Source organism: Tribolium castaneum, chromosome 5 (genome assembly GCF_031307605.1).
Source record: "Tribolium castaneum strain GA2 chromosome 5, icTriCast1.1, whole genome shotgun sequence".
Classification (NCBI taxonomy): Eukaryota; Metazoa; Arthropoda; class Insecta; order Coleoptera; family Tenebrionidae; genus Tribolium; species Tribolium castaneum.
Window position 1 is genome coordinate 12128731 of NC_087398.1, and position 14317 is coordinate 12143047.

Sequence of the window (14317 nt, forward strand, 5' to 3'; positions counted from 1 at the left end):
TTGTAGTTTTTTAGACGAACCGATCGGTATCGTAAATATTTTCGGGTCACCTTTGCCAAAACATCTGTGAGGGTTGCTTATCTTAAACACCATTATCTGTTGTAAAACTGTATGGTGTACAAAGAAAACTTTGCTACAATACCTACTATATTAAATGTACGTTACCACCGAGGTTAACACTAACAAAAAATAGACATACTCGCACATTTTTGTTATTTCAGTTATCATGGAACGTTTCAAACAAAATCCCTTTAACTTTTTTGTCATAAAACAATTGTATATTTGTTTAAATTACAAGCGAGGTTTATAAGAGAGAAAACAGTTGCACGTTATTCCCTCGGTTTTTCCTCTAAACATACTACAAAATTTAGAATACAGAAAAATATTACTCCGGAAGTTCATCGTTGTTCGATAAGAAGAGTTTTTCGAAAACTTTGCTATACCTATACATAACACATAATATGTTGGTATATTACTGCCATTTATTAATTAAAAGCTCTACGAAATGGCTAAAAACTTGAGGTTTCCATAAAAAATGTCGATGACGTCGTTACTCCAAATACAAATAATGTAAAGTTTTAAATCGAGTTCAAAAAATTGACCTGTTCGAGCATTTTTGCCAAAACAAACTATTTTTAGTTTTAATAAGATTACTGCATAATTTCGCCGCTCACTGTTCTACCATTTACAAATAAAATTCGGTATTGTCAACCAAAAAATCATCCTTGATCACTCGGTATTAAATCTGAAGCCAGGCATTTAGGTATAAGATTTGTACCAGATCGTAGCCAGGGATATGATAATATCAATGTCACACAAATTAAGATGGAAAATAACAGATTCGCTCACGGTAACATAAAACCCAACACAAAAGATTTGGCATATTTCGTAGTTAAACAGTCTGGAGACCCTTTATTTGTGCTCTTTTGATGAAATTACCCCGTTGTTAGACAATTTCTCGTTATTTTTTCTTCAATTCTCACCGTAATAACAGCCTGTTTCTGGGAAAAACGTTGTTGCGGTAACCCCACCGCGTTGGATTTTTTCACGTTTCGTTCCAGTCGTTCGTTTCTTTGTTGTTTGGGGATGCATCCGTCGTAACTTGTATCTCATGGAGCAGAGCAACCACGGGGTTGCCCGGTTGTCGACCCGGAGCAGCCCAGCGGTGCGTATCGCTCCCCGCACACCCTCTGGAGTCCGTCCTCCGCTGCTGAAGAGAGCCAGCACTCCCTCGGCCTCGGCCGATGACCATTGTGATGTCACCGCCGCTGCACACACCACATCTGTTTCGAAATCTAACTGTGCTACCGAAGACAAATTCCTCCAGCACCGGGTAGTGACCCTTGGGGGACTATCGCCCAAAATTATAGAAAATCGCGCAGAGATGCATTTCCGGTGCGATTCGCTGAATCATCCGCCAGCGGCGGATCACCCAATTTGAGAGTGAAAATATTTGGTGTGTCCACGCGGAAATTTCTTTCGCCACATCGCAGCGCCTTTATCGTTCTCCAAACAGGATCTCTGTTTAACCACCGCTGATAAGGGTAACGGCATTTGGGTGCGCGTAGAGGTCACCTCGAGCCGTTGGTTTCGAGGTCGAGGGGCAAAAAGCCGATCTTAAAAATAAATATAATAGGCAAGGTTCGGCTCGAGAGGGTCGCTATGGGTGTTTTTGATTACATCAGCGAGGAGCGGCCCCCACCACCCACAAGGATAAATATTTCTCAATTGGCGAGCGGGGAGCGACGCGAGGGTAAATTTCCTTAATGCGAGATCAAGGACGTGATTTTTGACGCTAAGCGCATTTTTATGTTGAAATTCTGGTTGCTAATAAAGTTGTCGACGAGCGGATTGATGAGTGCTACAAGCACCAAATCGACACCTTTTAAGGGGAGCGAGTGTGGGAGCCGAGTTAGACGATTTTTTTACTCAAATACCAAGGCTACACTTTGCTGGGTACAGCGTTCATTATAATTATGACAAATTTTCTTTAGTGGCTACTACTATCATTTTTTCCGACTTGTTCATACAATATTCAAGGTTGGGCATTTTTTGTCGCGGAATAATCATATGGGAGGTAAACCACGGTTTCAAATTAATTAATTGAAGAGAAAATTACCACTAATTATAATTATTTGAGCGGTCCCACCCAACTACCTAGGATAATGGGAGAAATGGATGGGTGGGTCACCTCCATTATCGGAAATTTTTAACTCCATTGTTAGGGAAACTTGTTCTTACTGCGTGTGTCACATAAATTACATTAAGAAAAATTTGGTTTTCAACTGAGTGATTCAAAAAATTGGGGAAGTTTAAAGTGTTTTTGTATGATCCTGCGAGTCTGAGCAAATACATGGTAGCTAAAAAGTATGAATACAGTTAAATGTAATAAAAACTATTCATAAAAAGTTATTGCAATTTGGTATAGGCTTAAAAGTATTTAAATTCTATCGCATCAAATATTTATTTCCAATTGTTCTGGGGATACAAGGTTAACTTGATTTTTTTTAAATGGCAAGAAGTGTCTAAGTTAATATTTTTAAGAAGAGCATTTTTGTTCTGTGATGTGCACATGCATATCTTGATTTAAAATAATTATTATTAAAATAATCATTATTGTTGGCACTTGGCCGCCTGAACGAAAAATAAGTAGGTAAAAGTTAATAATAATTGCTAAAATAACTCTTTTAACTAAAAAAGAACACATTTTTATAAAAAAAAAAAAACTATTTAGCAGAATACATAAAGTCCATTCGAAATTAAAATCAATTGTCAAATTGTTTCAGTGTTGGCAAATCCATTTAAAATTAGTGGTCCAGGTTTCGTTCCTATGACAATATGGCAGGGTTGCAACATAATTTCAAAGTTTTTGACACTGAAAATTCATAAAAAAAGAGGTTCCTCTACTTATTAGCGACCCAGTATATTTAACTGAAAACAAAGAAATTATTTTGGAAAATTTTCCATTCTTGATGGTACGACAATAATTTGCATTCCGATAATAAAATTATCCTATAAAGAGTCTCTCGTGTTTCTTTTTTATGATTTCTTATGTCATTTTAAAATAAACGATGCTTAAATGTTACTTAAATAAAATTGTCTCAAAGTATGAATAGGTAGTGGGGGAAAAATTAGAGTTAAAAAGGCAAATTGAGGATAGAGATCGCCAAAAGTATTCGAAAATCAAGAAATCGACTTATCAAAGTTGGATTAATCGAGTTATCAGATAATAAATATTAGGATTTTGCTGCTTTTGTTCTACGGAATGCACAGTCATTCAGGTATCAAAGAATTCGAGTCATCGAAGATCGACTGTATTAATTTCGATAAAATCATTTATTGGTGACTAATGTACAGGTGTCTCAAGTCTTCTGGTTTACATAAGTATTTCTACACAGTTAAGTAAAAAAATAAATTAATATCGTAATCGATAGAGTATTCAATACGCTACAATTTGATGCTTTCTTATTGTTAAAATCTCGCTTAAAATTTAACAATAACAATTATTGTTAAAATTGTTTAAAATTTTAAATGTTATGTGAGACACTAATAACCAATTAAAAAAATCAAGTTTATAGTGTGTTTTCTTTTTAATAAAATATCTTCAATTTTTTATAGTGGAGTACAAGTGTTAGTATTCAAAAGTGTTCAATTAAGTACAAAAATATTCTCAGATATTTTTCGAAGCAACTTGAATTTAAATTTTTATTTATTTATTTTTCTTTAGCATCCATCTTAACAATAATTGTTGCACTTTTGTTTCTAAGTTTTTGGACTTAATTTATTCTAGAACTGACTACTTTGTTAGATGTTTTGTCCTGTTGTTTCCGCTAAAATGACCTGAAGTGCCAAAAATTTAACCCCAAAGTGTAACCTTTCTCGTTATCACGTAAAAAAGTATCTAATGATTTTTTGTCGAAGGAACTTTTACTTAGTTGGATATCAATTATCGCCATTCAGGAGATAGTCCGCAATTTGTCAATTACTTTGTAGAATTATGCAAAAAATAGGTTTTAACTAAGTAACATTTTAAAATTGCAGACCTAAAAGTTGGAATAATTTATTGCCCGGTTTGTGGTAATGGGTGATAATTACCTAACAAAAAGTTTGCAATGGAAAGATGAGTAGTTGACGGCTTTATCCAGAGAACGTCGTAAATATCTGTCGGGAGCTTTTTTTATTGTCGAGAAATGCTGACCTGATCACCAACTTAGAGATTTTCCATATTAAAATGTTAATTATAATTACCTAAACCTAAGTCCCATAAACTTTTGCGTAATTCTATTTATCAATTTTATCAACTTGATTTTTTTTCAAAATTGGCTTTTAGTAGTGTACCTACTCACACCGTACTTGCTCTAAAAAAATTGATCAATGCATCAAATTAATTGTAATTTTGAAATTCTTCATGTTTGAATATTTCCCAGTGCTCTTCTCTAGACCCTCTCCTTTATTGTAGGATGTATTCCCGTGACAAATTCGAGTCGTTTTTTGCCGCATCGACGTATTCATTCAATAAGACCTCGATGGCATAATAATCCGAAGAAAAGGATTAAACTGTCGGTACGCTCCCCGCATGCTAATTTTTTGACGGTTACCACCGCGGTGTAAAATAGTGAATAGTAGTTTTGGTCGCATTGTTGACAATCTGGCGCAAAGCTCGTCCGATGTAAATTTATGCATGATATGAATTCGTAGAATTGTAAGGGATGCTTGGGAGGTCCGAATGGTTAGTGTGTGTGAGGGCTTTTAGGGCGAGTGTGAAAGATGGGAAACATGTGTTAAAGATGAATGCCGAATGTCTGGATTTTTAGAAAATAAGTTAGTCTGTAACTGGCTTTTGTAGAGTAAAGTAAAATTAAAAGGTCCTGTTGAGAAGATCGTAGTTTATTTACCCTATAATCCTGACGTAATAAATTATAAACTATAACAATTTATCAGAAGTGGGATCGTGAAAAAAAATTATTCGTGGAGACTTAGTTTGGTTTTATTAGTGTTAGTTTGTTAGTGGTCAAAGAAATAAAGGAAAATGACGGACGATAAGAATAAAGAAAGCCCGAAGGAAATCATCCCTCAATCAGGACAGGAATTTTTGAACTTAGAAACAATTTTACAATTAGTGAAGGCAGCGGTGAGCGAAGCGTTACAGGCTCAGACAGGGACAGTGGCGGCGGCGGCGGCGGCGGCGGTTGACCAGGAGGTAGCAGGGTCGCCAGACATACAGGAGTTGTCCAGAGATAAGGAGGCGTCGGGGACGCTGGGGTCGTCTGGAAACGGGGTGGTGTCGGAGACAAGTGGCCTGCAGAACAGTCTTCCGTTGGGCCGGGTGGAGGCGCCTGGGGCGTCGAGAAACATGGGGTATTGCGTAATGCCCGATTTAACGCAAAGTTTACGCGTATTCAATGGAAAAGGAGGTGCATCAGACGCATTACAGTGGTTACAGGACATCAAAACCATGGCGGGACGTCAATTTTGGGGTGATGCAATTTTGTTGGAGGTGGCGCGTCAACACCTCGTAGATAGCGCGTTGTTGTGGTATCGATATCACCAGGATACCTTAACAACGTGGGCAGCGTTTGAGATGCGATTCCGCGAAAATTATACGGATCGAAGAACGCTCGCCGAAAGGTTTAGAGAGATGTCGGAGAGAAAACAAAGAACCAGTGAAAGCGCGGAAGATTATTTTTACGCAAAAATGGCGATGTGTCGCGATTTAAAATTGTCGTTCGCGGAAACGAAAGAAATGCTGCTCACGGGGTTGAAGTCCAGGGAAGTTGCGAGATCTCTGCTGACTGTTCGACACGACGATGAGTGGCAGCTTCTTCGTGATTTGAGGAACAATGAACGGTTGGATTTAATTTCGGTTCCAGAGAGGCGTATTTTGCCAGAGAAGAGAAAGTGTTTTCGCTGTGGAGCAGAGGGCCACATTTCTAAAAACTGTAACACTCCGAGAGTGGAAAATAACACCAAATGTTTTCCGTGTTTTAAGTGCGGGAAAATGGGACACTTCGCGCGCGAGTGCCAAGTACCGGGTCGCGATTCGCGAGAAAGACAAGTAGTAGGGCGAAACGAAAATTCGCAACGGGGTGCTACTGCAAACGAAGTGGCGGCGCAAGTAAAGACAATAAATGCTCAGTCGGACAATCTAAAGTATTTTAAGGACGTGAAAATTAACGGGGTGGAAGTTAGGGGTTACGTGGACATGGGAGCGGAAGTTTGTGTCATCCGGGATGATTATGTACCCAAATTAAAACTTATGTGTGACTGGGACAAGAAGAAGGACGTTACGGGCTACGGCGGTGCAGTTACAAGTGTTTTAGGAGCCGCACAGGTGGATGTAGAAATCGACGGCATCAACGCCCAGATCGAACTCCTGGTGGTGCCGAGGGAAACCCAGGAGATTCCAGTGATAATCGGGCATCCATACACCGAACAGCCGCACATCGAAATTGTAAAAACACCTCACGAACTTATAATAAGAAAATGTGAAGAGAACGGTGCGAATAATGCTCCAAGAACGGTTTTGTGGGCGAGTGAGGCGTCTGTAATTCGAAATAACTTCCTGGGGCACATCACAGTCAGGACACAGACACCAGAAAGTACCCTTTGTGTCGAAGGTGGACTACGCGAGTCGGGAGAGTGGGTACCACGATGTGTAATAAGCACAGACAGGAACGGTGACACGGTGTTACCCATTTTAAATATAAGTGGAAAGGACATAAAAATTGTTGAAAATCAAAGTGTTGCGCGAGGGGACGTGTGTCGAGAATATACACATCGGCGAGATGTTAACACGGAACCTATTGACGCGTGTGAAATCAACACTGATTTGGCCGGGAAAGACGCGGAAAAAGTGTTGGAACTTATAAATGATTATCGAGATTTAGTGGCCCGAAATGTTAAGCAAATTGGATGTACGAATCTAGTAGAAATGGACATTGAATTAACAGACGATAAACCAGTTGTCTATCGACCGTATCGTATGTCGTTTTCCGAAAAAGAACAAGTGCGAAATATAGTGCGCGAATTGAAAGAGGCCGATATAATTGAAGAAACTGATTCTCCATTTGCAAGTCCGGTAATTCTCGTAAAGAAAAAGTCCGGGGAAGTGAGGATGTGTGTCGATTATCGAGCGCTCAATAAGAAAACAGTGAAACAGCACTACCCCTTGCCGTTAATCGACGATCAGCTGGATCGACTTCGGGGCCAAATCTACTTTACCTCAGTGGATTTGTCCATGGGATACCACCAGGTACCAATGTCGAGGGACGCGCGAGGTAAGACGGCTTTCATTACCCCTGATGGGGTCTACTGTTTTAAGAGAATGAGTTTTGGGTTAGCGAATGCGCCCTCGCAGTTTCAAAGATTAATAAACATAGTTCTTGGGAATTTGCGATATGACACTGCGATGGCGTATTTGGACGATATTATTATTCCGTCCAAAACTGTAGAGGAAGGATTAGCTAAGTTAAAATTGTTATTTAATAGATTTAGATACGCGAACTTGACGTTAAACTTGCGAAAATGTTTTTTCTTTATGACAAAAATTGATTATTTGGGTTTTACAATTTCAAAAGAGGGTATTGAACCGGGAAGGGATAAACTTAGGGCAGTGGCTGAGTTTCCGGTACCTACAGACGTACACAAGGTCAGATCGTTTTTGGGGTTGGCTAGTTATTTCAGGCGTTTTGTCCGGAATTTTGCAATTATTGCCCGTCCTCTCAGTGACTTATTAAAAAAAGGAGGTAGTTTTAAATGGGGGGTAATACAGCAAAACGCGTTCGAGTCGTTAAAGAAAGCGTTAATGAACAAACCAATCCTTTGCGTTTTCGACACGGGCGCCTATACAGAACTTCATACAGACGCGAGTTCAACGGGGTTAGGTGCCGTGCTTCTGCAGAAACAGAATGACGGAACATTGCGACCGGTGTCATTTTACAGCCGAAAAACGACACCCGAGGAAGCGAAATACCACAGCTATGAACTAGAATGCTTAGCAATTGTAGCGGCACTAGAGAAATTTCGCGTTTATTTGTTAGGGATTCATTTTGTAATTCGTACTGATTGTAACAGTTTAAAATTGTTGGCAAATAAAAAAGATATGCATCCAAGAATAGGGCGTTGGTTTATTAGGTTGTCAGAGTTTGATTATACCGTTGAGTACCACCGGGGCGAAAACAATAAAGTAGCAGACGCCCTTAGCCGAAATGCGGTAGAGGCTGGTCGGGCCGTGCCAGTGGGTGGACTTCCAGATGTCATGGGGATAAAGATAAATACGGATTGGGTAGCGGCATTACAGCGTACCTGCAATGAAACTAAAAGCGTTTTACAGAAATTAGAAGAGGGCGATCAGGCAACGCACTCTAAATTTACGTTATGCAATGGTCGTGTTTATCGGGTAAAAGATGGAAAGTGGCGATTGTATGTACCTGTCGATTTAAGATTTGATATAATTAGTAACGCTCATAGAGAACTTATGCATTTGGGAATAGATAAAACGTTGGACAAAATAAAAGAGAGCTACTATTTTCCAAAAATGCGGGAAGAGGTAGGAAAATATATCAATCGATGCATTAACTGTTTGTATAGTAAGACACCGCGGGGGAGGCAACCGGGAATGCTGCACCCGTTAGACAAAGGCAGTACTCCGTTTCAGGTGGTGCATATCGACCATTTGGGCCCTTTTCCGTCAAGTAAAACAGGAAACAAATACGTATGCGCTATTATAGACGGCTTTAGTAAGTACACAGTATTAAAAGCGCTGCCGGATGTAGGAGCCGAGGGAACTCTTAGTTTTTTGAAAGAATTCGTTTCTAATTATGGAAAGCCCAATAAAATAATTAGCGACAGAGGTACAGCGTTCATTTCGAAGTTGTTCGAAAAATTTTGCGGTGATTGTGAAATCCAACACGTAAAAATTGCAACAGCAAGTCCTAGATCGAATGGACAAGTGGAGAAAGTAAACGACGTGATAATAACATGCTTAAGTACAAGTACGGATGACATAGAAGGTAGTGATTGGGACGAAAAATTAAGCGAAGTACAATGGGCTATTAATAATGCAACCCATTCGGTCACTAAAAGAACGCCTTTTAGTTTGGTCCGGACATACACGCGAGACGGGTTCACTAATAATCCGTTAGCAGCCGAAATACGCGATTTAAATACACGCTTAAATACGGAAGAAGAGCAAAATTTAGTTGCGGATCGGCTGAAAAGAAATGCGGATCGTATGTGCGCGAATTTTAATAAATCGCGGCGTCAGGCTAGGGTTTTCAAGCAAGGGGATTTGGTGTTGGTACGGGCTGAGGTACCGTCGACCGGCCAAAGTCGTAAATTGAGCCCTAAGTATCGAGGACCCTATGAGATTGTTAAATTTATAGGGAATGATAGATATTTAGTGCAAGATATAGAAGGCGAACAACAAAGTAATCGCTTCTATAAAGGAATTATTTCTGTAGACAGATTAAAATTAGTTAGTAATTTAGAGGAGTAATAATTAAGATAAAGTAGGTTGTACAAGTGTTAAGGGTAATGTTAAATTTTTATCGGAATTTTATTATTAGAAAAATTTGGGGACATAAGTAGAGTGTTTAGTTTCGTTATTTTAAGTTATGGTAAGTGTCATTAGGGGAATGAGTGATTAGATGGTTGGGATGTGTTCTCGAGGACGAGAACATTGTCAGGAAAGGCCGAGTTGATATGAATTCGTAGAATTGTAAGGGATGCTTGGGAGGTCCGAATGGTTAGTGTGTGTGAGGGCTTTTAGGGCGAGTGTGAAAGATGGGAAACATGTGTTAAAGATGAATGCCGAATGTCTGGATTTTTAGAAAATAAGTTAGTCTGTAACTGGCTTTTGTAGAGTAAAGTAAAATTAAAAGGTCCTGTTGAGAAGATCGTAGTTTATTTACCCTATAATCCTGACGTAATAAATTATAAACTATAACATGCAAAAGAGAAATATGTCGGTGGGAAGCGTGAGGGCAGGGTTGTTGCCCTTCGTGTCCGTCTTGAAGGCCACATATGTCACCTTTTTGGCGGCTTTTCGAGACACTTGCCCCAATTTTGAGGGGCTGGTGTTATTTTCGATAAGTCGCTTCGTATTTTTATCCGTGACAGGAAGAGTTAAATGGGCAAGTCCGCGTCCACTTTTAACTTATATCCAGAGTTCAACGGCCTCCGGTGGTGCTACGCCTCCAGTCGCCCCTCTTTATGGTATTTGTACTGACGGAATTTAAAAAGTTACGTAACCACGCGCGAACGCTCATTGTACGGATTAATTGCTCGCCAGAGATTGAATGGACGAAGAAAATGTGGAAAAATACGACCAGTTTATTGGCTACCGGCCGGCATCCGGCGCTACTACGATGCTCGTTTTTTCTCAATGGATTTGTTCGATTGGCTGGATTTCCGCTAGTTGCGAAGATGTCGCGCGGCGCCTCAAAGTCCCATCTTAATTGCGTTCTCACACGATTTCATGGACGGTTTCTAACGACCACCCACCCCACAACTTATTGCATTGTCTGCAATGACCATAATTTTCTGGTAGCGACTCCGAGTGCCACCGAGCGAACCAAACCAACAGAGATTTTCGAAAAAACAACCAAATTCGACGTTTTTGCGCTCATGTACACGTACATGGAGAGGTATGACGCAATTTCATAAACATATTCGAAGGTTGGCCCACCCACCCCACAAATTGTTGCATTGTTCATTATTCTAATTCTCGAGGAAGCTGTAACTGCTTCCACGGCGCATTTAGTGGAGCATGAAAGCGAAAATTTCCAACGAACACAAAAATACAAAAAAGTGACAGTAATAACATTTTTTTTAAGAATTTCAGTACTAGTATTTAAATTTTTTTACTTCTTCAATTAAATTATACAGGATGTTGCGTCTAAATCCCACATTAGAAGTAAGGGAAAGTCATCTGAAAATTTGTATACAACCATAATCCGTTAGCTCCTGATCAATGAAAATATTTTCAACATAGTGGCACTTTCCGATATACCGGAAGTCGGTATCAACTTTCTTATTTTAAATGGAAAGCTATGATTTACTGCATTTTTGGATAACTAGAGTTATTCTAAGAGAGTTTTTATCACTTTCCCTTTAGCAGAATTTGGTCGTTTTCGAAATATTCAGGGTTTTTTGAAAATCTTTATACATATTTGCATATTTGATTTCAAAAATCGATAACTCTGACGTTTTAACAAAATTTGAAATCCCTTTCAGAACTTCAAAAACCCTTAACTCAAAATTTTCAAATGCCCAATAGTAACGATTGTTTTTAACTATTCATTAAATTTAACCAACGTTGGTAAAACCGACTCTAAGGGCCGGTTTATAGAATGCATTGTTAAAATTTAATTCGTTGTTAAAAGTTAACAACGCCAATGGACCAATCAAATTTGTTGAATTTAGTCACGTGACCACGCATTTAATTGTGACTTAAATTAATGTCGCTTCCATAAACCGGTCCTAACAGCCGGTTTATAGAAGATTTTAATTGTAATCAAATTTTAATACGAGATTATCTTGACATTTGTCAATGCATTTTTTAGTTTAATTCAGAATTAAATCTTAATTTCGCTTTCTGTAAAATTTAATTTTGCATCGATTTGTATTAACTTTCCCTATGTTTGTTTAACAGTTTTCAAGTTAAATAAACTTTTTGTTTTGTATTAAGAAACTCATTATCCATAGCTTTTTTTACATAGGTAGCCTTGAAAACGTAAGTAAAATATAGAAAATCAAAGTTTTTCAAATTGAATTTAATGAATTTATTTTGTTTTAACGGAAATAAAAGCAAAATTTTGAAAAGAATTTATGGTTTATTCCATAGTAAATGATTCTGTGTTAAACTGCAAAAAAAATTTGGCTAGTAAATTTCTGGCAATGTCAAAGAAAACGAACATAACTTGAAAATTATCACAGATAGGTATAGGGAATGCTAATACAGATCGTTGCAGAATTAAATTTTCTTCCAATTAATGAAACAAAAATTGGGGTATTCCATTAAAAAAAGGATATAGGCTTTCTTTTATGATTTTCTAAATAGGATTTCTAAAACTTTACAAATGGCACAATTACCGATTTTTGAAGTACAAGGTACAAATCCAAATATTTTCAAAAAACCCTAAATATTTCAAAAATGGCTAAATTTAGGTATAATGAAAGCTAATGAAAATCCTCTTTAAATAACCCGAAGTATCTAGAAATGCAGTAAAAAACATATCGATCTATTTAAAATAAGAAAGTTAATACCAGCTTCCGGTATAACCGGAAGTGCCTCTATGTTGAAAATGTTTTCATTCATCAGTATTATGGCTATGTACCAATTTTCAGAAATATGTCGTTATCACAAGTTTTAATTCTTCTAAGGTGCGGTTTAGAAAGAACACACATTCGCGTATCTTTCGAGAAACCAAGGCAGAAAAATGTAACATTTTCGTTTCGCTCGCTTTGGATCTTTTTTCGACGTTTTTTGAAAATTTTCAGGCAGAAACGAATCTTGACAGAATTTATTTTCGTGCCCTTTTTGCGGTACGAAGACTACAACGCTTGCGTTTAACTTTATAGTTAGTCAAAATCACTTGACATCAAGCGTTTTCTTTGCTTTTTTTGGATGATTAAAGCGCCTTGCCCGTTCTAGTGGTGAGTGGTAGAATGTTGAGTGTCATTTAGCATGCGTTAACTGTATTCCTTCATCATGAAACAAAATCAACACTGATTTTCCGCGACTTAATTCCACCACTTGTTGGTCAGATTTTATCGCTTCCTGCGATTTCCAGTTATTGCCTAGTTTTTTCTCCGCGGCAAAAATCGTGTCTTTTCGTTGGTTTGGCCGCCACCCATGCGTGACCCCGAGCCACTCCACGTCCAAAAAATCCTTTTGGGGCTCGCTGGTCACGTGTAATAGTTCTAGTGAACGAAGTAAGTCGCGTAGTTCGGTTCACTATGCACAGGCAGCTCGAGGGGCGATGACCCAGCTTCATTACAACACGGGGTTATTACACAGCTTACATAACGTTACCGTTCATCCCTTCTTTATCTTCGTAACGGTCCGGCCGTCGGCACGACAGAGAGGGAAGTTCCGACAATCCCTCGCTCCGCGCGATCCACAAACTTACTCAGCACTGTATGACAACGGGAGGCTCTTTTCTATGGGAATCTATTTTGTTACGAGTTTTTTTCTACTTTTTTCCTACAAGATACACAGTTCTCCCTTCGTGATAACACTTATCAGCGGCGGAAGTCTCTATGACACTCAGCGGACAAATCGGTGGGTGGATAATTGCGTGAAATTTGAGCACATTTGGGAAGTTCCGCGCTAAATATGAAAAAATATTCAGAAATTTGCATAAGGTGGACGTTTACGTCCAGGCTTTAAAATACGAGATGTGCTCGAGGATGCATAAACTCTTTTTATGGGCTTTAATTCAAGAAGTTTGGCCGGCGGTTGGGGGGCAAGGGGCGATTTTTAGTATTTTAGGGATTTTAGCATTAAATTCGTTCATACATTATCAAGTAAAAAAACCCAAGTAATAATCCGAAAATTTTTTAATTTAGAAAAATCAAGGACAATTAAGGATAATTATACCATATTATAAATTGTAAAGTTCACTCAAAGTGCAAAGCGATCAACTTTTTCCATTTTTGAACTGAATTATTCCGAAATACCTACAAGTATGTAAGGGGTTTCATGCTTTCAGGACCATACTTGACTTTTTTAATGACAACCTTCATATTTTTCCACATTCTTAGATGGTTCAGATTACGAAGCTATGCGTGTGGCTCAATACTATAAACATTTAAACGTTGAAAAATAAAATTTTTGTATCGAGTAAAACCAAAAAAAACCTGCAACTATTAACACAGAACAAAAGTAAAAAATCTGCGCTCTCAAACAATTACAATAAAACAATTGTGTTATAAAATTCGTTTTCTTTCAATATATACGTCGTATTAATGGCTCACTCTGTACAAGTATAAAAAAGTCATTTGGTTATGTAAGGCAAAAAACAAAACAGGAGTTAAATTAAAACAAAACTATAAGTTTTTGTGTTCCCATCGCCACACCGAGCCCCATATGCTCTAATCTCCCTCAAGCCCCCAAGAAAGCACTTCATCAACTCCCCTTCATTCTGGCACCTACTTTTTTCAGTGAGAAAAACCGAAAGACTATCAAATTTTCAAGTGGATTGAATCAAAAAAAGAATATTCCCTCGTCGACTTTCGAAAGTCCTTCTTCGTCCTTAATTATCCCTCCAAGCCCATAAAATGCCAACAATCTCTCCACCTGTAGGTCGGTGGA